Source organism: Vespa velutina, chromosome 1 (genome assembly GCF_912470025.1).
Source record: "Vespa velutina chromosome 1, iVesVel2.1, whole genome shotgun sequence".
NCBI lineage: Eukaryota > Metazoa > Arthropoda > Insecta > Hymenoptera > Vespidae > Vespa > Vespa velutina.
In genome coordinates this window covers 7187612-7215385 of record NC_062188.1, presented here as the reverse complement: position 1 = coordinate 7215385, position 27774 = coordinate 7187612, and the positions used below count along the sequence as shown (strand labels likewise).

Here is a 27774-nt window from a genome sequence, read left to right as displayed (position 1 = left end):
AAACAAAAATTTGTTTCAATATTGATTAACCGTTTAACGAAGATGCACTTCTGATTCGATGAATCTCCCCTTCTCCCAATCCCTAGCCCCCCCCCCCTCTCGTTTCCTACAAAAAAGCGACAGTGTGAGTTTAAGTGCCACTAGATGAAAAAAAAAAAAAACAATTAATTAATAAACAATTCGTTTAAATATTAACTTGCGGTTCAATAAAAAAAAAAAAAAAAAAAAAAAAAAGAATGAAGAAAAATGACGAATAAAATGCCAAATGATAAAAGAATGACATAATTTTTCTTTTTTACATACAAAAGTCAAATAATCTTTTACAGTTTTCATACGAATCCTATTTCCTTATAAGATAAATCTATCTATCTATCTATCTATATATATATATATATATATATATATATATATATATATATATATATGTATATAGATGTTATCATCTTTAAAACGTGATCGAAGGATCATCAAAGGACCATTTGGAAAATCTTTTATCTCGTATACTTCACGTCACAAAAAAATAGTTCAACTTATCCTTTATTCTTTCGAACGAGCCTATTTCTTTATAAGATAAACACGCTTTTTTTTTATATATACTTTTTTCGCAAAACGTGATCGAGAGACTCGCAAATCGATCAGAATCGTTTCTCTCAAGCCGCAAGTAAAGAAGAAGAAGAAAAAGAAGAAGAAGAAGAACAAGAACAAGAAGAACAAGAATAAGAAGAAAAAAAAGATAAAGAAGAAGAAAAGAGAAACAAAAAATGAAAAATAAAAAGAAGATAAAGGATAAAAGGAAGAAAGAGAAAATAAAGAGAGCAATGAGCCGGAGAGGAAGAAACCTCAAAATCAAATATTGATTCTTGCTTGTGAAAAGAGAGAGAAAAAAAGAGATAGAAAGAGATAGATAGATAGAGAGAGAGTGAGAGAGAGAAAGAGAGAGAGAAAGAGAGAAAATGAGAGAATGAGAGAGAGAGAGAGAGAAAGAAAGAAAGAGAGAAAGAGAGAGAACGTCACGCGATGCTAAGGCCGCCTTTATTAAGTGATTACTCTCATTAGCTTGCACGCGATGCGCTTTGTGCCGGTCGTTACGGGTCGGATGAGACACAAAATGGCGGCACGCTTCGCTCCGAAGGCTCCTCCTTCGAAGGAGCACCGTGGAATCGGTGCGGTTTAAACGGGAATAGAATCGATTGCGTCACAGAAAAGCCGCCGGCATTCGACATACGAAGAAAGAGAGAGATAGAGAGAGAGAGAGAGGAAGAGAGAGAGAGAGAGAGAGAGAGAGAGAGAGAGAGAGAGAGAGAGAGAGAGAGAGAGAGGAATATTTTGTTTATTATCCTAGGTCAATGACCTCTCAAGAAAATCCTCACAACTTATCGCTTACTATTTCATTCTACATTCGTGTACAATTCTAGCTTCTTTATTTTTTTTATTTTATTTTATTTTATTTTATTTTATTTTATTTTATTTTATTTTATTTTATTTTTTTTTATAACGGGGAAAGAGAACTTCTAAGTAAAGGCTTAGACTGATTAAAAAAAAAAAAAAAAATTCATTTAAATATTGACGAATGCCTTTTATCTGTATTATGTACGATTTAATTGTTTGTAATTGTTTTGTAAGAGAAAAGAAACTCGTCAATTCGATTAAAAATTGATCGAATTAAACGAATGATACGGAATCATTCGAGTATAGATTAAAATAAAACATTTTGGTGTGTTCATTCAAATCAAATAAAAGTATGTAAATATAGAAAAATACGAAACATTTAATCTATCTATTAATCAAAGAATAAAAATTAGAAAAAGTATAAATTAATATTGAAATATAAAAAAATACGAAAGGGATAATCCATAAGGATATAATCTAACGGGGGTAACGCGCGTGTCCCATAGCCCTACTATAGATGATTTATTTTTTTCCTGACACACTGACGTATGCAAAACTCAAAGTCGAGAGACAGTGGATGCAACGAACAAAAGAAGAGAAGGGTAGTCTGGTAACTCCCCCGAGGAGGGTGTCGATGCCATACGTAAGAGTAACGTTCTCGTTTTTAACGTCATTATCGATCCCTTTTCCTCTCTCTTCCCCCTCTCTCTCCCTCTCTCTCTCTCTCTCTCTCTCTCTCTCTTGTTTTTAGCGCACATTCGTTCATATTACATTTAAATATGACAACTTCGATCGTGTTACTTGCAGCGGACAAGGAATCTAAGAATCAAGTCTTATTGCATATATATGTATATATGTATATATATATGTATATGTATATATATGTACATGTATATATACAAACACACATATATACTTATATATAGTATATATATATAGTATATAATATGTCGAAATTCAAGCTACTCGTTATTATCTCATAGTGGATAAGATAAACGTGTCGCGTTACGGAGAAATTTTTACGAGTTTAAGGTAACAAAGCCAAAGAGATAAAAAGTGAGAGAGAGAGAGAGAGAGAGAGAGAGAGAGAGAGAGAGATAGAAAGTGTGAAGTAGAGAGATAGAGATAGATAGATAGAGATAAAGAGAGAAAGAGAGAGAGAGAGAGAGAAGGAAGAGTCGTCTTATATATAGAAGGGAAAATTCGAAGCTCGTCGTTTAAAAGCCGAGTAAGAGGAGAAAAACGTCTTTGGTCGTTCGTTCGCGAGAGTATCGAGGGTTCATCGATCGACCCGCGAACTGATTAGCCCCGGATGGTTGGCTAGCGCCAACGCGCCACAGTTGCTTTTTGCGTCGCGGTTTTCACCGATGCTTATTTTGCCTCTCCTCGGCCGATCGGCGGTCGAGCCACCTCCTCCTCCTCCTCTTCCTCCTCCTTCTCTTCCTCTTCTTCCTTCTGCTCCCACTCTCTCTCTCTTTCTCTCTCTCTTTCTCTCTCTCTCTCTGTCTCTCTCTCTCTATCTCTCTCTCTCTCTCTTTTCTCTCTCGTACACTCGCGTCCATTTGCTCGTCATGATTCGAATTCTTACCGACCGACCGACCGGACGACGAACCAGCCATTTGGAATTCGATCAGAAATACTTAAGGTGGCGTCTGCTTTTCTCTCTTCTTTCCTCCCTCTCTTTCTTTCTCTGTCGATCTTTCCTCTTTCTCTTTCTGTTCGTCTCGCGGAGGGCACCCTCCGAAGGCTAGCCTCCCACCAGTACCACTCGACCGCCCGTCCTCCCACTCCGCACGCTCACCAATCAGCGATCCATCCTCTCTCTCTCTCTCTCTCTCTCTTTCTCTCTTTTTCCTTCTTTCTTACTCTTTCTATTTCTTTTTCTTTCTCTCGTTCTCGCGGATATTACGACGGGACGTTGGTTCGACATCGCCGCGACCGCTTAGCTTTTGGCCTCCCTCCTATCACCCATCCTTCCCCTTTCTCCTCTCTCTCTCTCTCTCTCTCACTCTCTATCTTTCTATCTATCTCTATCTTTCTCTTTTTCTTTCTCTCTCGTATATGCTCTCGGTGTGCGCCGATTCCAAAGGCTTCCGAAAGAATTTAAATTAGCGGTAGAGGGGTGCTGCTCTCTTGCTGCCCGATCCGGCATATCGAACTGGCTAAAATTAATTGATTTATGGAGCCTAGAGAGAGAAGAGAGAGAGAAGGATCGTTGAGAAGAAGGACCGAAACGCTCCGTCGATTTCGTCCGACGTCCAATTATTTACCGATGAGCTTTCGGTGAACGCAAGCAAGAAAAATCAGCGCGTGCTTCACCATCGCGATGTCAAAGAGAGACCAATACACTTTATGCTATGCTATTCGATAGCATTCGATTCTCGATAGGATTCTCTTTTCTCCTCTCGATCCACACGTCGAATACTAATCCTTTTTTCTCTCTTTCTCTTTTTCTTCTTCTTCTTTCTTTCTTTTTTTTTTTTCTTCTTCTTCTTCTTTTTATCTTTTTTTGGTTCCTTTTTCTTTTTTTCTTTTTTCTTTTTCTTTTAACCACTTTTCAAAAAGACTTTGGTAAACCGTCGGTGAAAGGCGGAATGGCTCATCGATAAGTCATGCACGTGTCCACGTAGTAGTCGCCCTTTGAAATGTGCCGGCTCTCCTTTATCTAAGTTAGACACGTAGAATTCGATTAAACGTCGTTGAACGCCAAAAAATGCACGAGTATTACCAACGAATCATCCTAAGACGTGATAATTATAATGATTTCATAAATTATCGTCATTCCGTTTCTCGTTAATCTCGTTCATTTGGAATGATCTAGAGGAATACTATATTTGAAGAATAATTAATGTAATTGCTATAATCAAGCAGGAAATCATCGATTAGAGTGGCTTATTTCTTCTTGCGAACGTCCGTCCAATGCGAACTTCTAAATCGGAAAACGTGCAAAACAGTTAGCATCGCCATCTCGCGTTAACTTTCATCATTAAACGATTTTATCGATATTATCCTCTTGCGATATTACCGACTTACATTTAATATCATAGGATAATGGATAACTGTTCAGTTAATATCGTAAAGGTAAATGATTATCATCCGTCGATAATTGTATGAATATTATCGACAGTACCGATCGAAAATCCAACATTACATATGTATCCATTTTTCTAATTGACATGAATTAAATCAAATAAAACAGAAAATATGATATCGAATGGACTATCGAATGTTCAATTAAGATTATTTTCAAAAATATCAACCTAAAAAAAAAAATTAATATACAAGACGTAAATATGATAAAAATTAATGAAAAAAGGAACGATAAAATATTTGATATCTTTCATCTCTTTATATAAGTCAATATAATTGGATCGTTCCCTTTAATGAGTACAAAAGAAGAAAAAAAAGAACATAAAAGCAAAAACAGAAATAAAAATAATATAATAAGAATTAATTAAATGAAGGAATGAGGATGAAACGTTACTAAATTTTATCGATTTTATGTAAATTCAAAAAGCAAACGTTAGGTAGGAGAAAAGTGATATTACATGAAGTACGCGATACACATGATCGAATATCCTGAAGTTTCTCAGAGAGAGAGAGAGAGAGAGAGAGAGAGAGAAAGAGAAAGAGAGAGAGAGAGAGAGAGAGAGTCGTAGAAATGGTAGCCCCTTTCCCTCGCGTTCGATTACGCAAGCGTCTCACGATTCACTAGCGTTTCAGCGGCGTACGATCGATGTATGTACGACCTGCTGCTCGCATGCCATTCAAACAACCCCCGTATACCCTCTGGCTGCCCCTCGCGATCTTCTACGTGCTAGAATTCCAGACACGAACCTACTCTCGCGCTCCGACGTAACTCGCTCCGTTCATCCACGAATGAAAAAGAAGAAAATTCAGGGCAAAAACGAGCTTTAAACCTATCCTCGCGAGAAGTTTTCTTCCTTTTAAATCGCATATTTTCGGAGATACGAACAGGACACGAATGAAAAATACAAAGGATCTCATGACGACGACGACTATGATGATGATGATGATGATGATGATGATGATGATGATGATGATGATGAATATGATGGTGCACGTAGGTAAAAATAAAAATAATAAAATGAAAGAAAAGAATAAAAATTTAAGAAAATTGAAAATTTATACAATGTATGACTTTAAAAATCTCGAACAGTAGAAGCTTATTCAAAGTTTAAGAAAAGGGTAGTTTGAGAGAAGGGAGGGAGAAACGTGTAAGGTCTACGAAGTAGTAGAATAGGTGGATGCACATCTGCTTTCGTAAACTTTCGTCGGCGGGAATCTCATTGAGAATGAAAACGATAGAGACATGAGAGAAAGAGAAAGAGAAAAAGAGATAGAGAGAGAGAGAGAGAGAGAGAGAGACGGAGAGATGAAAAAGGAAAGAAGGAAATATCATGGAGAAACCTCAACAATTACGAACGACGCTATCTTCGTGAGTCGCGCTCGTCGTTTCGACGTCTCCCCCTTTTCGAAAAGTTTTACGTACGGTGTGGAATAAGAAGAAGCTCTTGAACAAACAAGGCGAACTTTGAAATAGAGAAAGAGGGAAATAATAAGGAAAGAGAGAGAGAGAGAGAGAGAGAGAGAGAAACACTAACGAGAGGTCAGGAAGTACCTAACGTTCAGGTGCTTGAACGAGTTTGCGAAGAGCGTGCTGAGCAACAAGCCGTCGCGCGCTGCTCTGTGGTTTTGCGTGGAAATTCAGCTTGAAAGGAGGATAGAATGAGAAGAGAAAATAGAAGAAAAAGAAGAAGAAGGAGGAGGAGGAGGAGGAGGAAGAGGATGAGAAATGGAAGGAGAGAAGAGAACTAGAAGCAAAAAAAGAGAATTGCCGGTGGTTGGCGCGTGAGGTAAATGGCTCGGGAAAGTGGGCCTTCGACCTTCGTGAATGGACACTCGTTGAAAGACAAAAAAAAAAGAGATAGAGAGACAGAGAGACAGAGAGAAAGAGAGAGAGAGAGAGAGAGAGAGAAAGAGAAAACAAAATAGAAAGGATTCTCCTCTTCGATTTTTTTCTTTTTCAAATGGAGACAACCCGAAAGGTTTTCGAAGAGGAAAAGAAAAAGTAACTTCGCCCCATTTCGAATCGATTGCACGAGCCACGCTCGAGGGCGTTCGGGCTAATTCGGATCTCATCGCCGATTCAAAACTGTTCGATTTCGCAAACTATCCAGGAAAATGCCGGTGACGCGATAAACGTCTGCTTTCTTTCACCTATATTATTCCTACTTTTTATTTCTTTTCATTTTCTCTCTCTCTCTCTCTCTCTCTCTCTTTCTATATGTATATATATATATATTTTTTTCTTCTTCTACCTGTCTCTCTTTTACTTTTTCGAGCGAATCGAACACAATGGCCGACAATGCAAACGTTGATGTTACCACTCGAAGAGAAGAAATCTTATCTTCTCGTTCACTATTCTTTTCTCTCTCCCTTTCTCTCTCTCTCTCTCTTTTTCTATCCTATTCTTCTGGCTTCACCTAAGGCAGTCGATATCATTGCTCCAAATTTCTTATAATTCGATTTCACGATTCACCGTGACCCACATGAGAATTCGAACTCAAACGTACTTCCTTTATCATGGAAAGCAACGTCTCTTGTCTAACGAATCACTAAATCATTCTTATTTCCCTTACTTTAATCTCTCTCTCTTTCTCTCTCTCTCTTTCTCTCTCTTCCTCTTTCCATTTCTCTTTAGAGAGAAAAGTCGACGCTGGAGTCGAAAACTTTGAACAATACCAAAATCCCATGGGACAAGCTCTCTCATTATTATCGTTTACCTCGCCCGCTGACCCGCATTATATTTCGACAATTCTCGCTCACTATTATATTACGAGAGAGGCATTTAATGTCATCCGACGATGTATCATGTGCGGAGAGTATCAAGATACGGAAGATCGTAAGTCACGCGTGTCCCATAGGGAATCTTCCTAGCTGTCTGATAAAGGACAATAATAATGTCGGTTTATCGTCTTTCTCTGTAAATGTGAGTAAGAGAAGAAGATGATCTTGGTGACTGTTTTGTTATCTACAAACACGAGAAGAGTGCCATAGAAAAATAGAGAAAAAAAGAAGATATAGAAAAAGAAAGGGAGAGAAAGAAAGAGAGAGAGAGAGATAGAGAGAGAGAGAGAGAGAGAGAGAAGGAAAAAAAATATATATATAAAAAATTAATAATAAAAAAAAAGGGAAAAGAAAAGAAAAAACAAAACGAAGAAGGAAGGAAGGTAGGAAGGAAGGGTAGGAAAGAAAGGAAAGAAAGAAAGGAAGAAAGAAATAAAAGAAAGAACTTTCATAAGCCGCTTTGACATTGGGAACAAAAGGCGGAAGATTCGGCCTCATCCGCGGCTGAAGAAGCAAAACAGCTAACCATCCCTTCGCGTATGCTTTCACCACCCACGAACTTCTCTTTTTTACGTTCTCTCTCTTTCTCTCTCTCTCTCTCTCTCTCTATCTTTATCTCTCTCTTTCTCTCTATCTTTCTTTTTCTCTATTTTTTTCTCTTTTTCTCTCTAGTCCAGAAAGACTACGTCGAGAAGAATATCCCAAGAGAATCCAATCAGTAAGGGGAAGCCTAACCTCGATCCGACCTTCCGTACGAATCTCGAGTACTTCCGTCTTCGACGAATCCTGGATAAGATTTATCGGGGCAGCTTCTCGCAAAATTCGCGAACATTCCGTGCGGAAGCAGCATCAGGATGTCGCGGTAAGAGATTTTCCTCGTAAATACCTTCGATGCGATTACTCCCTACCTTATCTTTCTCATCCACTTTAAATTCTTCCCTTCTTTCGTTTTAAACTCTTCGTGACATTCGACAACGATCGTTTAGTACGATTTTCTCTCTCTCTCTCTCTCTCTCTCACTCTCTATCTCTCTGTATTTTTTCTCTTTTTTTTTTAACGAATAAAAAAAAAAAGATATCTACTATCTATGCCGAAAATCATCTATGTCGAAAGTGCGAGAACGTGATTTTAAAAAAAAGAGAAAGAGAGAGAGAGAGAGAGAGAGAAAGAGAAATATCTATGTATATAAATGATAACACTTTCGAAGATCATTTCGCAAATTACACGAGGAATTTTCTCGCTCACTTCGAACGATTAGATTTAAATGATTCCCTCTCTCTCTCTTTCTCTCTCTCTCTCTCTCTCTCTCTCTCTCTCTCTCTCTCTCTCTCGGTTATATGAACGATTGCAATAGTAGCAGTAGAGGATTCGAATACTAAATCGTGTACCATATTAAAATGTTTTAATGACAGATACTGGGCATTATCAGTAAGCTTACGTTATACATTATGGGCATCGATATCGCTCGATTTCCTGATGATAAGACCATCGGCCCAATCGCTATAATACTTTCTCATTCTCTCTTTTTCTCTTTCTTTCTCCACGTCATCGTCGTCGTTCTTGATTTTCAACTCGGCGTTTCACGGAATCCATATTTCCCAACGAGTGTTCCAGGAGGGTATCCTTTTTTCAAGCCCACGCTTCCAACCCCATCCACACCCTTCCCCATCTACTAAGTTCGAACTCTTCCTCCTTCTTCTTCTCCTCCTTCTCCTCCTTCTCTTTATTCTCCTCATCCTCCAACGACGGTATAGCTGCGACTCTACGACGATCGATCGGAGTTCCATCGGGAAGAGGCAGCTGCTGACGAAGACGACGTGGCCGTCGAGAGGATCGGAGTCGAACGATGCTTACAAACGGGACGAACGAGAGAGAGTGAGCAAGAGAGATCAATACCGCCATACTACTGCCTTCTACTACCTACTATCTACTACACGCTTTCCGACTGACCCTAACCCATAAAACGGAACCCAGAAGTCGTTCTATGCGCAACAGAAACGGATTCTACTCTCCTAGGAAGCTTCATTCGTAAAGATAATGGACCAAAATGGAAGGGACGTGTTGTAAGTGTGTGTGTGTGTGTGTGTGTGTGTGAGAGAGAGAAAGAGAAACAGATGGAAAATCTGATCAATTGATTTGTTCGATCCTAATTAACTACAGGTATATTCTAGGTGAAAAGATAACGATTATTCAATTTATTTATATTAAACGAAGATATTCAAATGAAGCAGTACGATGTACTGATATGATAAAAAATAATGAATTTATATCTTCGGTAAAAAATCGAAATAAAAATGATACGTACGTACGTGTGTGATGATACAAAGAAAAAAGGAAAAAAAAAAAAAAGAAAACAAAAAAGAGAGATAAATCAGATAATCAAAATAACGAATTTATGCAATAGAGAGAAATAAAAATAAAACATTGGATCAACCTGTACGAAATAATAGGAGGAGGGGGGGTGGGGAGGGGGCAAAAAAGAGAAAAAATCAATTATAAATATTACATGGTTACTCGAATACAGTATTTGATTAATAAATTCACGGAGATAGATAAACAAAGATAATCAGAAAAAGAGAAAGAGAGAGAAAAAAAGCGCCCATGCAAAAGAGAGAGAGAGAGAGAGAGAGAGAGAGAGAGAGAGAGAGAAAGAGAGAGAAAATATTTTTTTTAAAACAACCTTACGCGTTTCACCTCTTTTTTCGTAATAGAAAACTTTTTCTTTTTAGAAAAAGATTAAAAAGAAAGAGATAGAGAGAGAGAGAGAGAGAGAGAGAGAGAGAGAGAGAGAAAGAGAGAAAGAGAGAAAGAGAGAGAAGTATAGAAAAAGAAGGACACCCCGAACGTTTTTAGATACGTGGAAACGAAACGTGCATAAAGATTCGAACTCGTATCCCGCGTCGCCGTCTCGTTATTGGAATTTAGTTCGAGCGGATTCTCTCGCGCGTATCGCAACGTAGCTGCTGCTACGTTTGTCCTCCTCGTAAATCTTCTTTAAAGGTCGCTCGTGTGTACCGTGGATCGTATTGTGTGCGTGTATACGGTATGTATATATGTATAGGTTTTTTTGTGTATACACGCCAATGTATTTACATACATTTACATACATACGTTTACATCAACGTGTAGGTATACATTTTAAATAACGCGCTAATTAATTATTATTTCAACTTCTTTTTTTTTTTCTCTCTTTTTTTTTTCTTTTTTTTTTTTTTTTTTTTTTTTTTTAACCTTTTTTTAATTTTCTTTCTTTCGTTTTTTTGTTGTTGTTTCTTTTATATTTATTTATTTTATTTTTTTTTCTTCTTTTGTTTTATTTATTCGTAATCATCACAATTCCATCGACAATAATGATTTATATTTAAAAAGAGAGAGAGAGAGAGAGAGAGAGAGAGAGAGAGAGAGAGAAAGGAAGAGAGAAAAAGAGATACGGTTCATCGAGTGAAAAATATTAAATGTAAACGAGTTTTAAAAGAAAAGCGAGAAGAAGAAATGTAAGCGTGTATTTGTGTGTGTATGTATATATATATATATATATATATATATATAGTCAAAGTAATCTTTTCCAATAGATAGCTTCTAGAATTCATTAGTGAAGCAAATCAGAAAATGTTCCAACGGGGAGATACCTACATTCCAAACAACCTTTCGGTAATAGCTATCGAGCGAATAGAGAAACACCGAAAGAGCAAGGGAGAATAGTTGAAAGTTATTATCTTCTTCCTAACATCGGTGATGTCCGATGGCGAAATAACATTTCATCGCGTGAAGAACGTTTAAAAGAAATAGGATCGAGCCTTGCTAAAGATTTTAACGACGAGCTGCTTATATACGATGCAATCCGGCAAGTGACGAATTTCCAACATTTTCTTTTATCTCGGGAGAACAAGGATGATGGATCTACGTTGATGGTAAATACAAATTGGATGGATCGGATTTAACGTCCTAGCGTTAATCAATTAAACTGATGGATGCTTGTTCTAACGTCGCTATCTGAATTAGTTTTGTTCGTTGGCTTGTATTCGTCAATAAGAGGATTTCTATCCAAGGCTAGTAAAAAGTGAAAGGTTTTCAACGATCAAAATCCATCGACCTAGATACGTGGTCGAGGATTAAAAGTTAAAAAAAAAAAAAAAAATATATATATATATATATATATATATATATATATATATATATATATAGGAGGAATGAAAATATCGTGGAATAATCAACAACAGGTTGTTTGCTAACTCGAAAATCATTGTTTTCCCAGAGAAAGTTCGGATTTTATTCTTGCTTCTGAAAAAATTAAATCGATATTCTATCGAGTATCTAATTATCTGTATTTATCGGATAATAATTTGTTTCAATTATGGTCTAAAACAAGTTTCTAATAACCGATCACAAATTTTCATCTTTTAAAAGATAACAAGAAGATAGATCGATGTATACCTAACGTCGATACTTTATTCTCTAAAATATTCGCAAAAGCTAGTTGCTACTAGAAGCAAGCTACTCATTTTAGCTTCGTATATTTTTTCTTTACTTTTTCTTTTCTTTCTTTTTTTCTTTCTTTCTTTTTTTTTTTTTTTTTTTTATTTTCGTTTTCTTGCTCCCCTCTTTAAAAATTTATCCACGATTGTACGGAATAAATTTTTAATAAGCCGTACGCTATGCCCCGATGCAATAAAATTTACAAATAACGTACCACGAACCCCAACGCTTACACCCTCCATCTCTTTTTATCACATGCAAACAAAACTCGCTCGAGTAGTACGCTCGAATAGGTACTTTTTCTTAGTTTCTCTCTCACGTAAAGCGTGAGATTGTTCCTTCTCGACTAACATTCGTCCTGTTAAAAATTCATTCATTAAGATTAGCTCGAGAGATCGAATTTATCGATTGATCGAAGAATTGAGAGAAGAGAAAGGAAAACATAAAGAAAGAGAAAAAGAAAAGAAAAAAAAAAAAGATAGAAAGAGAACGATAGAAAGAAAGAGAAAAAGAGAGAAAGAAAATAAGACAAAAAAGGACAAAAAGAGGCAGAAAGAGAAAAAAGACGGTATTCTTTTCTTGCGAACTCGTAGCTTTTTCAACAGATAATTCGGACTTTAAATAAGACTCTCTCTCTCTCCCTTGCTCTCTTGCTCTCTCTCTCTCTCTCTCTCTCTCTCTCTCTTTCTCTCTCTCTCCCTTTTTTTCTTTCTTCCTTATTTTGCTCTCTTTTTCTTTTACTTCGATAGTAGGACGGTCGAGCCGAGCGATTCTCACGGAAGGAAGAGTACTCGCGGTCGGTCGGCGGTGGAACGCGAGCTACCACCCTCGAGTGGGTGAGTGTATCGAATCGAGGGTCTTCGCAGATTTTCGGCGAGCTTCGTTCGCCCACGGGCTCTCCCGGGCAGCCGGCACGGCTCAGTGTACTGCGTGGCTGCCTGGACCGCAGGCGCCTCCGGCCGAGCAAACAGTCTGCGCTTGGCTCTCGGCGCTCTGATCTCGGAGCTCTCTCGCTTGCTCGCTCTCTATCTCTATCTCTCTGTCTATCTATCTGTATCTATTCACTGCGTGTCGCTCCGTGAAATCCGTATATTTTCTTACGAACTTTCTTTTTTTTATTTTATTCATATATACATATATCTCTCGTTTTCTCTTTTTTGATTACTGATTTTTTCTACTTCTCTATCTTTCTTTCTCTCTCCCTCTCTCTCTCTCTCTCTCTCTCTCTCTCTCTTTCTCTATCTATCTATCTCTATATCTTTAATTTTCTCTTATCATATTAAAATATTTGAACGTAAGATTTTTCATTCTCCAAATGGAAGATAAAAGTTTTTCCAATTATCCTTGGAATAATCCTTGGAAAAGAAGATGAGATCGAGTTAATCGTCGCTATGACGTCCAAGGAAGATCGTTCAATTTATAAAACGTTAATAGCAACAAGAACAAGAGCAAAAACAACAACGACAACAACGACGATAGAAATAACAGGAACGGTAGCAGTAGCAGCATCAATAATAGCAACAGTAGCAGCAGCAAAAGCAGCAGCAACAGTAGCATCAATAATAGTAGCAGCAACAGCAGAAATAGTAGCAACAGCGGCGACAATAGCAACAGTGGCAACAGCAACAGGAGGAAAAATATTAAGGGGAACGATCGCGATAGAGAAAAACGTGTTACGTAGATATTATTCGTAGCATCGAGTGGTGGTGTGAGCTTTTTGCCGGGCTTGTTTCGACTCGCCTACGGAATCTCGAGCAATGATCATCACTTACCAGTTAGTAAGACTCGTCCATCTGACGAGTACGACAAGGCGATAAGAAAAACGTTTCTTTTCTCGTTCCCCGTTTATCTCTTTCTCTCCCTTCTCTCTCGGTGCCTAGGCACTTGTGTCGTTATTATTAAAACTAATCCGCCTACATATATATATATATATATATAAATATTCATATACATATATATATATATATATATATATATATATATATATATATACATGCATATTGTGTTTGAAAAGGACTTACAATGAAGCAGCACGGATCGTACAGGAGTGATAATACTACGTTGTACATCGCGTTGATTCTTTACGCGCTTGGTAGTAGTTACGAAGCGAGTTGTACAACACGCAGTGTTTGTTTGTGGTAAAAAAAAAAAAAAAAAAAAAAAAAAAAAAAAAAAAAAAGGAACTACAAGACATTGATAAGAGAGAGAGAAAAAGAGAGAGAGAGAGAGAGAGAGAGAAAAGGAGAACAGCTCCAGAAAGAGGAAGCTACCACCGAACGGAGAGAGGTGAAAAGGTGGGAGAGAAGAAGGAAAAGGGGTGAGAAATACACACATAGAGAGAGAGAGAGAGAGAGAGAGAGAGAGTGAGAGAGAGACAGATAGAAAGAGAAAAGCTGTGGAGAGAGTAATGATCGTGACGACGGTTTTGCAGACAAATGAACACCTCCGCACAGCGTTTGGAATATCCCAAGTAAGTAACGAAGTCTCTCGTTATACGAAACCTACTTTCTCGCGTCGTCAAGGAAAATCCAAAGATATATAACCACATCATCCTACCGTAGACACTACCCTCCCTCCATCCCTCTTTCCCTCCCTTCTTCCCACCATTTTTTCCTTTTCTTTTTTCTTACCTTCTTTTTATTCTTAACATCTCTCTCTCTCTCTCTCTCTCTCTCTCTCTCTCTCTCTCTCTCTGTCTCTCCCTCCTCTCTTTTTTTCTCTTTCTCTGTCAATCTAACACATTTATTTTTTCCCCCAACGATTCTCTCATTTCATTTGGAATAAACGCGCCTAAGGCGTCCTTCGCACAACGTTAAATCACCGAGGGGGACGATGAAAACAAGTAACAATGAATCTTTTGTAATTCCCTTTGACGTTGGACCATAAAAGGAAGAGTTTCTGAGTTTCAACTCTTCCGTAAGTGGGCTAACCTTATGAGATTTTATCTAGCTATAACGGAAGTTATAAAAGTTGACTGTTTCCCCTCTTCTCCTTTCCTCTCTCTCTCTCTATCTCTTTCTCATTCTCTTTCTCTATATAACTATCTATTTATCCATCCATCTTTCTTGCTTTCTCTCTCAGTCGTTCACTTTAATTTCTGATATTCGAGAGCATTCCCAGCGTGGAATTTTCAGTAGTCGAGAAGAAACGAGGAAGAATTTTCAACGTCGTCCTTTTTTTTTCTAAAAGATGATATCTCTTCCTCTGTCTCTCTCTCTCTCTCTATCTCTCTCTCTCGCTCTCTCTTTCTCTGTAAAATATGTTCTCTCTGTCAGTCATCCTTTAGCAAAGAATCGACTAGTTCGAAGAATGTAATTTCTTCTATTCAAAACTGACTGTGACTTATCGTCTTGTGATAATAGATGTATACCGTAGTAACAAAGCTTTTCGTCGAATGATTCATCGATGTTACGATTATACGATATCGTTCGTGTAGGAAACCTCTTTGGAAAGCACTACTACGTTGCTCGACTAGCCAGAGCGCATTTGGCGCGAAATCCGACGTGCGGTTGGCATCGGACCCACCAATGGCGTGCGTCCTCAAGCGCACTGGATCGTGCTTAACGAGCGTTTCTCACCGAAACTCGTTCGGCAAAAGTCCTTGCTTTCTTGACTAACTAGGCCGCGTTTAAAATGACCTTTCTTTTTCTCTTTTCTCTCTCTCTCTCTCTCTCTCTCTCTCTCTCTCTCTTTCTCTCGCTCTCTTTTCATTTTTATCGCGAGGTTACACTTCGAAAAGGGTATTAACCGTGCGGAAAGATCAAAGCCTAGTTGTAAACTCGTCAAACAAGTCGTTAGTTTCCAACACTTTGAGAAAATAAAATCGATAAACGTCGACAATCTTTTGCTCAATGTCCTAATAATACGTTCTATGATTGCCCGATCAAAGTCGCAATATTTTTTTTTTTTTTCTTTCACTTCCTCATTTTCTTTTTCCCTTATTTCTCTCTTTTCTTTTTTTTTCTTTTCGAAACGATCGTAATTCCTATTCATAGGATCGACGACGAAGGGTACCAAACAAGAAAAAAAAAAAAAAAAGAAAAAAGAGAGAAAGATCAAATTTGTAGTCTAAATGTTATTTTGGCGAGCCTTCATAACGTTTCGATGCATTAGCATTTTTATGGGGGTCCATAGTTGCTGGTTGGCTGCTTCTATTTGTACTTGAATATATATATATATATATATATATATATATATGTGTATGTGTGTGTGTGTGTGTGTGTGTGTGTGTGTAGTATCTATATAAGCAACGAGTTAGAGACACCAAGGAGGAAACACCAAAAACGGAATTCAAAGGAGAAGAAGTAGAAGGAAAAAGAGGAGGAAGAGGAGAAGGAGGAGAAGGAGGAGGAGGAGATAGAAAAGGAGAAGGAGAAGGAGGAATGGTGTGAGAGGAGGATGACACGATATGTAGGTGTCAGTGTGGGAAAGCAGAAAGGAGCTGAGTAGGGGAAATAGTGGGAGTAGGCAGAAAAGTAGGAGGAGAATGAGTAGGATAAGGAGAAAGAGAAGGAAGAGGTGCGGGGTTTGGGGGTGATGGGAGAGCGGGTGGAAGAGGTCACAAATGGTAGCAGGGAATCAGGTGGGAAACAATGGATAAGGGAGAAAGGAAAGTAGGTGTAGGAGGAAGAGGGCGAATGTAACCGCTCTTATTTCTTCTCGCTGCCACCGCGGCCCGACCCGGAAACAAAAGACGATCCGACATCAAACATTCAAATTAGAAAACTCCCCGTCGTCCGTGGTCCGACCGTGGTCCGGATTATCCCCGGCACACTCTTCTCTCCTCTCATCTTCTCTTCGATCCATCCTCTCTCTCTCTCCCTCTCTCTCTTTCTCTCTTTCTCTCTCTCTCTCTCTCTCTCTCTTTCGCTCACGCGTGTGCTAAACCACGATCCCCTACTTTTCCAAGGCCGCGAGAGCTCACCTCCCACCTACCTCTACCCTTTCCTCTCCTCCCGATCCCTACCCCCACATACAAAGCGCATACCAACTCATATTCGATCGTAATTCTACGATCGATCAAACAACTTCTATCTTCCATACTTATACGAAATACGAGATCCTACGTTTACCATAATATCGAAGGAACATTGCGAAGAAGTAGATGAAGAGGAAAGCTACTTCTTCATATAGAAAAGCAAAATGGATCGAAACTAAGGAAGAGAAATTGAGAGAAAGATGATGAAATAGAAAGAGAGGTAGAGACAGAGAGAGAGAGAGAGAGAGAGAGAGAGAGGTTTCTCTCTGTCGTTTATTTTCTGAAAGTACCTGCCACTTTAATAAGGAACAGCTTCCACGAATTCAGGCTTTCCTCCTTGGAATTCAGAGGATTCCTCGAATAACGTAGATATCCTTGCCTTTTGCGAAAACCATATACATATCTCCATCCGGATGTATTCCCATATACCTATATCTATATTTACAGTTGGAAAGTATTGAAAATTTAGAGTCGACTGCAATAAATATATATATATATATATATATATATATATATATATATATATACATATGTACACATTTATACATAATTGATTACCAACACGAATTAAAGTTTAAATGTGGATCGTTATTCGCTGTTTAAATTTGATTGAATTTTTGCTCGTCGATCCGTAAACTTTGCGAATCATTATTAACGATATACTTATACATGCATTATACATAATACATGCATATATTACATATACCTATACATACGTATATTTAATCAAAATTCAGTATAAATATACGCGCACACATACACACACATCATATATGTATATATATATATATATATATATATGCACTAAGTTATACAAAGTATATAATATAATTTTAGCAATAACTCGACATACTCTAATTTCTATTCCTTTCGAGAGAACTCAACGAACGTGAACGGAATGAACGATTGCTAACAGATACGATTTATAATGTACGCTTTGACGATACTAGCCCACAGTTATATCTGATTACGATGTGATATACGATAGAGAAAGCCGCGAGAGCAAACGTAGCTTAACTAATATTGGCTCGGTCGTGTGTAACGCCCAAACGAAGATCCTCGGCCAACATTTAAAGTCGAAAGCTATTCAAACATCGATTCCCTGAGTTCGTTCGTTCGTTGCTACGTTCGTTCGTTCGTTCGTTCGTCCATCCATTCGTTTGTTCGATGCCACGAAGGAGAAAGAAGACCCTAGATTTTCATTTTTCCTTTTATTCTCAAAAGTGAGAATCAATTACGTTGCATTTATTAAGAACGCTTACGAAAATAAACTTTCTTTCTTTCTCTCTATCTCTTTTTTATTCTCTCTTTCTTTTTTCTTTTTCTCTTTCTCTTTCTCTTTCTCTTTCTCACTCATTTAACTTCTCTCAACCTACTTCTTTCCAGTCGCTTAAGTTCCCCTAGAAAGCGCAATTTCGTCAAGTAATCAAAAGTGTTTGCCCATTAATTCTTAAACGTAATATTTTAATCCATTCGATCAAAGAAATTTGGTTTAAGAGAGGAACCGTGAAGGAAAGAGAAGGGGAAAAGCAATGGGAGGTTGAGGGGGCGGGGTCGAGGGTGAGGAGTAAAGGGAATAGTAGAATGTAAATGTTGTATATACGAGATGAAAACGACTTTGCCACTTTCGCGCTTAGCAAGACGTTAATTAGTTCCGTTGCAACGTGCCTTCGTGGTCCACTGAAATTAAAGAAAGAAAAACAGTGAGAAAGAGCAAAAAAGAGAGAGAGAGAGAGAGAGAGAGAGAAAGAGAAAGAGAGAAAAGGAACGGAGAAGAGAAAGAAGAAAAGAGAGGAAACAAAATAAAAAAGAAAGAAGTCACCCACGTATACGCATTAGTAGTTCCTTCGAGAGTCTGGAACGAAACCAACAGGGGAAACTCGTCTTATGAACATGGAATGAAAATATTGCAAATTTCTAGGAACGTAGTAGTCGGGGCTCGAAGAAGATTATGTGGTTTCGATGAAAGAAGATGATAAAAAGGAGGGAGAGAGAGAGAGAGAGAGAGAGAGAGAGAGAGAAAAAATTGAAGGAAAGAAAGAAAGAAGGAAAAGAAGAGAGATAGAAAGAGAGAGAGAGAGAAAGAGAGAAGATTCTCTTCTTGAACGAGTAGGAGGGCGTCGTTCAGCCGATCGTACGGTTATCATTTGCAGAGTAGTGCTATTAGCATAATGTAATTCCTTTTTTCCCCAGGACACCTGTCGATGCCATTATTCGATCCTCGCGGCGAAAGAATATTGATATTTCCGTAATCGAGTAGATACGGGCCGGCGTGTTGGTTGGCATGTTGTTTAAAAAAAAAAAAAAAAAAAAAAAAGAAAAAAAGAAATATTAAAAGCAATATATTTTCCAAAGCGAGTGTTACTATAGTAAAAGTAATACAAGGAAATCTCATGTTTTCTCTATTCTCTTTTCTCCTTCTTTCTCTTTTACTTCTTCTCTTTTCTCTTTTCTTTTTATATTCCCTGTCTCTACTACTACCGTTAATTCTACAAGTTTTTCTACTTGGCCGGTCCAAAAAGAGATAAAGGTAATAGAGAGAGAAAAGGGATCTTTTTACACGAAGAACTTTGTAAATCCGATCGATATTTTTATCTGAATTATCAACGTTACTTCTTTTTTTTTTTTTTTTGTTTCACTCGATCATACAGCAATAACATTTTATTGAAACTTTATCAGTAATTTTATCGAAATCATTAGGTGCACAAACGACCATTTGCAAATTTCCATTGATCAGTAGCAGGTTCGTTATCTTCATTTCTCCTAAGCTTTTCTTAATATCCGTGAAGGAGAAAGAACGAAAGAACGAAAGAAAGAAAGAAAGAAAGAAAGAAGGAAAAGAAAGAAAGAAAGAAAGAAAGAAAGAAAGAAAGAAAGAAAGAAAGAAAGAAAGAAAGATAGTATTTCTTCAGAATGAAACGTCCAAAAGAAATACTCTTAGTAAAGATCCTATCGCAATCTCTCCCTTACCCAAACCATCCCGTCCCCCTTCGTTACTCTTTCATTCGAATTATCGGTTTGGCAAAGCTTCCTTTTTCTTTCTCGATTCTTCCATTCGAATTATCGGCCTCGATTCGTTTTCCCTCCTCGCGGCTGAACGCGGTGAATTGCTTCTCGCTGCTTACCGTACATTTAATTCCATTTCCCCGCGATTTCGTGGCATCTCTGTTCGATTCCCTTCTCGGTAATGCTTTATCTTTAAAAGAGAAAAAAAAATAATAATAATAAAATGAAAGAAAGAAATAAAAGAAGAAGAAAAAAAAAAAGATAGTAACGAAAGCGTCTTAAAGCGGAAGGAAGGTAGGAAGGAAAAAAGTTAAGGAAAGAAGAAAAGAAGAAAAAGAGATAGGGGAAAAAGGAAAGAGGGAAGGAGCCATCGAAAAAGGTAAAATTATTGCTACGGCAATGATTGAGTTTTCTCAAACGGAATAGAAAAATCTCGTTAAAAAAAGAAATAAAAGAAAAGAAATAAATAAGAAGAAAAAGATCTAAGTACGTCTACGGGTTTCTTATGCATTTTGATTTGCTCTTTCCACAGTTTACTATGGCTTCATGAAAAAGAAAGATTTTTATTATTTTTCCAATATACGAAAGCTGTTTTCTCTCTCTCTCTCTCTCTCTCTCCCCCTCTCCCTCTCTTTCTACCTCTGTCCCCCTCCCCTTCTCTCTTTCTCTCTCTCTCCCCCTCCCTTCTCTCGTAAGGCATGCTGTTTCAGGTTGGCAACCCATCCACAGCCGTTCTACACACCGAGCATCGACCAAAGTGGCCGAGCTGGTGGTGCCGTTAATCCAATTTCTCGGATTAATTAAACGCCGAGTCGGGGTCTCGTTAAACTACTTCGTTCTCGAATATCGACGGTGTCGTTTTTGGCGTCGAGCTAGCGCCACCAGCTCGTTCGTTGCACGCGCCTGAAATCGACCGATTCAAAGTATCTAAGTACTTATGTACTTATATATGTATATGTATTTGTCCTCTCTCTCTCTCTCTCTCTCTCTCTCTCTCTCTCTCTCTCCCTCCCCCTGTCTCTCTCTCTCTCTTTTTCTCATAAATATTTCTCTGACGCGTCGATAAATATCTAAGGATAAGAACATTCCAAATTTCCTCTGGAGATTTACCTACTTTCATTACTTTCTATTCATTTATCAATATTATATGTTTTCAAATACGTACATCTAACGAAATACATTTCACGAACTTCTCAAATGTTATAATTTCATTAAGTAGTAAACTCGTAGGAAGTCCTTCAATTTACATATTTGAATAGACGCAATAACGTCGCTTATTATGACTATGCAAGCAACAATGGATGAATAAAGTTTGAGAATCTCTGATTTAATGACGAGAAGTTCAACTATATCGTTCGATGATACCAAATATTTCTCTCACTCTCCCTCTCTCTCTCTCAGACACACACTCTTTCTTTCTCTCTCACACATACATACTCTCTCTTACTCTCTCACTTCAACTATCAAAGATTCAATTTGTTACTCGTTGATTCAACGTGCCTCTAGAACGCTATAGTAGTTTTCCTCGAACGACTGTAATTCCTCGAGTTAAGGTAGAAGCGGAGGTTAGAATTACCGAACGAAGAGGAGAACTTTGCTTGCTGCGGTACGTTCAATAAAGAGAGACAGAGAGAGAGAGAGAGGGAGAGAAAGAGAGAGAGACTTTTGGGGGGTAACTTTACTCGTATATTATGGCCGCCACGGTGTAATTGATTTTGCGCGATCGCATTAGACCGAAGGTGCATTTCGAGTCGGGAAGCGCGATATTATCACCGCCGACGTTCTAACTCTATTGTCGTTCGCGGAAATTGACGAAGTGGTGTCGTTATTAGCATGAATATTAATGCGAAATGCCAGCCAACTAGGTAACATCATGTTTGCAACTACATATACATAGAAATACATAAACAGAGATAGATACAGGGATACACACATAGAACACGGAATGAAATATATACAGTTTTATTACGATAAGAGAAATCTTTCAATATGTTTAACTTAATAGAACTTTTTCATTTTGGTCGAACGACCATCGACGACGAAGAGAGAAACGAGAAAGCTTTTCGAATATGTCGTGAAAAGGGGGGCAGAGGCCGGAGGGTGTTGGTGGGTGTTATAGAGAAGTAGGAGGAAATGGGTGGTTAAGGGATGGGAAATGGGGACTAGAAGTAGATCCGTAAAATCGGACTTCTCTAAGAAACTAAGATTCTTTTTCTTTTATGTCGAGACGACGATCGTGAATTTATGTTTTCGATACGTTTAACGGTCTACTGAAAAGTTTCACGAGAAAGTATTAAATATCGGCCGAAAAGTTTTTCTAAGAACTAACGAACGAACGAACAAACGAAAGGAAGAAAGAAAGAACGAACGAACAAAGCTTGTAAGGAAGGGTTCATTCTGGTCATGAAAAAAAGTTTAATTACGTAGCTCGATTCGCCATATTGCTCCTTCCGCGAGAGAACATCATTTGCTTTTGAACCGAGAAAGTATCCACCCAACGTCGAGGGAGATATTAAAATCTATTCGCGATAGCGTTGTTTGTCGGTAAATAAAACGAAAAACCGGATTTAATCCGAGCAATTTCACGAATCTCGCGTTCGACCCTGACCAACTTCGCTCGATATTCCCGTGAAAGACAGAAAAAAGAGGAAACAACAACGAGAAAAAAAAAACAAAACAAAAAGAAAACAAAACAAAGAAAAAAGGAAAACAAATCAGGGGAAAAAAACGAAAAGAAAAGAAAGGAAGAAAGATGTTTCTACGTAGATTTGAAAAAGAATAGAATGAAGAAAGGAAGGAAGGAAGGAAGGAAAGAATATTATACAGTATATACGGGACTGGTCACATTTTTCGGGCGCACTCTATAAGCCCTGTTATAACCGTGCCCATCCATATTTGATAAGACCACGTGTCCTTGTTCAACGACCCCATATTTTCCTCCTTCGAAGGTGATACAACTTTTCCGTACTTCTCGCTATGAACCATCTTTGGCTTTTACTTTAAACTTTTGCCCTCGTCCTGTCATGCTATTCCTCTCTTTCTCTCTCTCTCTCTCTCTCTCTCTCTCTCTCTCTCTCTCTCTCACACACACATATAAGTACAGTTTTACTTCTTCCATAATTTTTTTTCTTTTCATCTTTTCATCACCGAGATCACATTATCTCTTATACAACACTTCGATAAAATGAGACAAAATTATAGAATGACAAAGAAAGAAATAATATTTGACTTTTTTCCCGAAGAAAATGTCAAATTATTTAGAATATATTGTATAATCGGAAGAAAAAAAGAAAAGACATCAATATATTTTATGAAAGCTTAGTCGAAATCTCATATCGAAGATATCGCATTTTCCCTTCATCGTAAAAAAAGAAATATATATATATATATATATACATTTTATACACATACATCTATATAGTAGATACATCGTTAGTGCATTACAGGGTCAGTACCTTCGTAATCCTTCGGTAAGTTCGTAAATGTTAACAGGTTTTATATAACTTTCGGTAGTGGTTAAGAGAGAGAGAGAGAGAGAGAGAGTAGGATGGTAGAGAAGGGACATTGGGAAACCTTCAGAGTTATCCCCAAAAACCCATTCTGTCGTCCCTTGTGTCGCGCGAACTCTCACTGCGCTCAGGATTACTAGCACGAAGAACTTGGAGGGAACGTCTCGAAGTCTCGTTTCGAATAAATAACGGCCAAAATCCGAATGACTCTTGACCTGAAACATAGACTTCCTTCCCAACAGAAACAGATACATATACATACATACGTACATACATACATACACACATAGACATCTAGACACATGGATACATAGATACATAGAGATACACACACACACATATGCATATATATACACATAGACATATTTTATATATATGCAGTACTCTAAAAAGAGAGGGAGAGAGAGAGAGAGAGAGAGAGAGAGAGATAGAGAGAGAGAGATAGAGAGAGAGAGAGATAGGATATTGGAACGTTAAGGCCGACCGAACGAGAAGATACAAGGAGAGACGAAGAGGAATAATGCGGAGAAACGCTTGCCACTGACTCGGGATTGCGTTTGACGACTCGCTTTGACGCGATCCTCATCCTCCTTCATCCTTCTCTTTCACTTCCTCCTCCTCCTCTTCTTCCTCTTTCTCCTCCTTCACGACTATACAACGTTCCGAGATTTACTCTGGGTACAACCCTTTGTCTTTCGTTTATCGTATGCCCGACGACGGCGACAGCGACGATGACAACTACTACGATGATTACTACAACGAATGCTACTCACGCCGGTGTCGCTTCACATTTCCTTCACGAATAATTTTAAAAGCATTCCCAACTAAGATCGTAATTATTGTCCTCCATTAAAATCCTCTTGGATAGATCGGAAATCTGAACGTGTTTCGGATAATACACGATTACTCCTCGAATTTTCATTTATTCTTTACTCATCATAAAGTATATATATATATATATATATATATATATATATATATAATAAATTAAAAGAAAAAAGGAATACATAATCCTCGTGGAAATCTCTCTCAAGCGACCGGTGTCCACTTCTACATTCGCGTTCGCGAATAATAATCGGTAAATTCTCTCTCTCTCTCTCTCTCTCTCTCACTCTCTCTCATTGCTCCTTTTTCCTCTCTTTCTCTCACTTTTACTCCTATTGGTAATTAAATTTTATTGGTATTAAATTCAATACCACGAAATTCACTCGTAAATCGATACGATTTAAACGTTACACTTGACGAATTTTGCTATTTCTCCACCGATATCCTTCTCTCTCTCTCTCTCTCTCTCTCTCTCTCTCTCTCTCTCTCTTCCTCCTATCCTTCTTCCATCCCTTTCCTTTACATAGTTCCCGAGGTAACTTTCCTGACATACTCTCACCGCGTTCTCTTAACGTTAATATTAGTTTCCGAAGGATTTAGCGAGGAAATCGCACGCTCGGGGCTCCTTCAACCGAACCGTGATTCCCGTTATTCGATGCGTACGTTCCGCAACGCTGCTATTTACCGCGCGAATAATTAATTACCAAGCAAATATATTCAACCTTTGGCTTTAAGCAACATCCCTTTCTCTCTCTCTCTCTCTCTCTCTCTCTCTCTCACTCGTTTGTTTAAAAAAATTATTTTCATATATGCATTTAATTGCATTCAATTGCATTAATAACATGGATTATTACATTCCTTTGAATGAAAAATGATAAAAGAAGAAGAAGAAAAAAAAAAAAAGAGAATATTAAAATATTACATACAAAACCGATTGTATATTTTTATGTTTAATTCGTAATTAATGTTTAATCCACTGTAATTATATCTTTTTTAATTTAATATCATAAAGCTCGTGCTTGGATAAATGTTTTTTCTTTATTATTTTTTTCTTCTTCTTTTTCTCTTTTTTTTTTTTCTTCTTCTTTTTCTCTTTTCTTTTTTTTTTTCTTTTCTTTTCTATTCATTGTTGTTATTGTTGTTATCGTTGAGAAAATACAAAGATATAAAGTCTGAATTTTACAAACGAATAGAGGAAGAACCTCGGCACATGTACAAAATATAGAGCATGAATGAAAAGGTGCTGCCGGCAGCCATGCAAATAGTATCGACAAGCCGTGACACGTTGGTATTGGCAATATTAGTAGGAAGATTTCAAGGTACACGAGAAAAAGAGAGAAAGAGAAAGAGAAAGAGAAAGAGAAAGAGAAAGAGAAAGAGAAAGAGAGAGAGAGAGAGAGAGAGAGAGAGAGAGAGAGAGAGAGAGAGAGAGAGAGAAAGAGTTTTTATCTCATTCTGAGAATATATACCTAAACCTATACATATACTTATATATATCTATATATATATATATATATTTTATATATATTTTATATGTATATATAATCTGTTTTAAAGCTATCGAATATCATCCCTTCTATCGAATTTTCTCTTCTTACTTTCGAACCTTCGTTGTCTTTTAAGAAAGCTGAGAACACCTTTTTCTTCATCTACCTCATTATTTTCTTCATCTTAGTAAATCAACACTAATTAACGTTTCATTAAACTTTCTTCATTCTTCGATAGGAACTTTCAAATTGCTATAATTATCAAGATTTTTCTAAACGTTGATTCTTGCGAAATTGACCAATTTACTTTTAGAATAATATAAAAAAGAGTTATATAAAAAGAAAAGAGAGAGAAAGAGAGAGAAAGAGAGAGAGAGAGAGAGAGAAGGAATAAATGAAAAAAGAAAAAGAAGAAGTGGATGCAAAAAGAGAATTTTGCTAGTAAAATGTGATCGATCTTATACGTAACGTGAAAAAAAAAAAAAAAAAAGAAAATTATGGAACAGATTTGCATTCGATGGATAAGAGAAGAAAAACGTGAGAAGAAGGAAAGAATATAAGGGGAAGAAAAAAGTCTACGAGACCAATGGATTCTCATTCCCAATGAAAATGAGATTCAGTGTTGCGTGCATTACCGTCCGCTTCGCGTCTCCTGGCAGAAGTTTTACGGTGCTTTAAAGTTTGCGGCTTCTTCTATCACGTCGTATTTCGTCCGAGTTTTCAACCTCGTCGTCTCTACTACTATTGCTACTACTACTACCATTGCGACCATCAGTACTATCACCACTACTATCCCAGTGTCACCTTTACCAAACTACTACCGACTATTACTACTACTACTACTATTATTCCAGCACTCATGCAACATCGAAAATTGGTCCGAAAAGTTGCGGACCGCGTTACGAAGTTATAACGATAATGTTCTATAGTGTTCGCACTTAAATCGCTACAATTATGTCACGTTTAAATCCTTGAACAGTAAAATCCTTCGTCATCGTTCTACGTGAATAAGAGGCTGAAAATAATATTATACACGACTGATATCCATGACGTTCATTTACTTAAACTGCATTTGCCCGGGGAACAAATTTGAAACGTCTCCATTGTGATTTGTCGAAAGATGTGCCACGTTAGGTGGCCGAAATAAACGAAAGAACGGAACCAAGCAAGCAAGCAACGGAAGTGAAGCAAACAAGCAAAGAGAGGAAAAACTTTTGGCACAGCAACAAAAATATTGCTTTCACGTTGACGCTTGACGTTTTTCTTTTTCTTCTTCTCTTTCGTTATTTCTCTCTCTCTCTCTCTCTCTCTCTCTTTCTTTCTTTCTTTCTTCCTTTCTTTCTCAACCACCGGTGGTGACTTGCCACCGGGCATTGGAATCCTTTTTTAGTATGCCAGTGTCTCAACGAATCTACCCCTTGTTTCGAAATCTTTGATGGAAGATATTTCGTTCAAGCCATCTACGTGTAGATACATACACGTAGATACAAGTCACCTCCTACATCTAGATGTATGTACTTACGTATGTAACGTATGTGTGTGTGTGTGTTTGTAACTACATTCATAAAAACTTTTCACATTGAAGAGAATGTAGATTTTTCCTCTTGAAGAGAGAATTGCTAATTACAGTGCACATCTATATAACAAAAACGAAAGAGAGAGAGAGAGAGAGAGAGAGAGAGAGAGGGAGAGATTTGTCTCGTGAGGATTAAATATAGACAAGAGAAAAATAAAGAAAAAAAAAAAAAAAAAAAGAAGAAGAAGAAAAAGAAAGAGGGCAAGAAATAAGAAGCATGCCCGATAGAACATTAATTTTGCCTCTTCGATTGGTCGCTTTAATTTCGTCACGTTCGAACAAGGAGACATTACTTTTCCATTATATTAGTCGGACTCTCTCTCTCTCTCTCTCTCTCTCTCTCTCTCTCTCTTCAACTTTACTCTTGCCTTTATTCTTCTTCTTCTCGCTTTTCTTATTTTTCCATCTTATTGACAGAGACTTCTAGTTTAGGAAGAAATAAAAAAAAAAAAGAAAAAGAAAAAGAAAAAGAGAAAGAAAGAGAAAGAAAGAAAGAACGAAAAATAAAAAGAATAAGGGTTGAAGTTACTCTTGAACGCGAACGATAAGGAATAAAAAAAAAAGAAAAGAAAAGAAGAAAGAAAGGAAGGGAAAAAAAAGGAGTAGGTACTGGAAACGTAGGCACTTTTTGCTCGACTAATTGTGCGATTAATTGGA

General features: G+C 37.6%; 1 protein-coding gene across 9 annotated transcripts in view; it reads left to right on the top strand.

The window, feature by feature from the left end:
- LOC124951326 (ly6/PLAUR domain-containing protein 6B-like) overlaps positions 1–27774 on the top strand; it is an 87354-nt gene that overhangs the window by 32064 nt on the left and 27516 nt on the right. The window contains exons 1-3 of one of the 9 annotated variants that reach the window (XM_047499590.1): positions 12644–13510; positions 13751–14053; positions 14168–14206. The exons of 1 other annotated variant lie outside the window; for it this stretch is intronic. The gene's annotated coding sequence lies outside the window, so the exon portion shown is untranslated. Of the gene's footprint in view, positions 1–9025; positions 9324–10208; positions 10304–12642; positions 13511–13750; positions 14207–25540; positions 27052–27774 lie in introns of those variants that run through there. 7 more of the 9 variants (XM_047499582.1, XM_047499624.1, XM_047499576.1 and 4 more) reach the window with 7 other exon arrangements.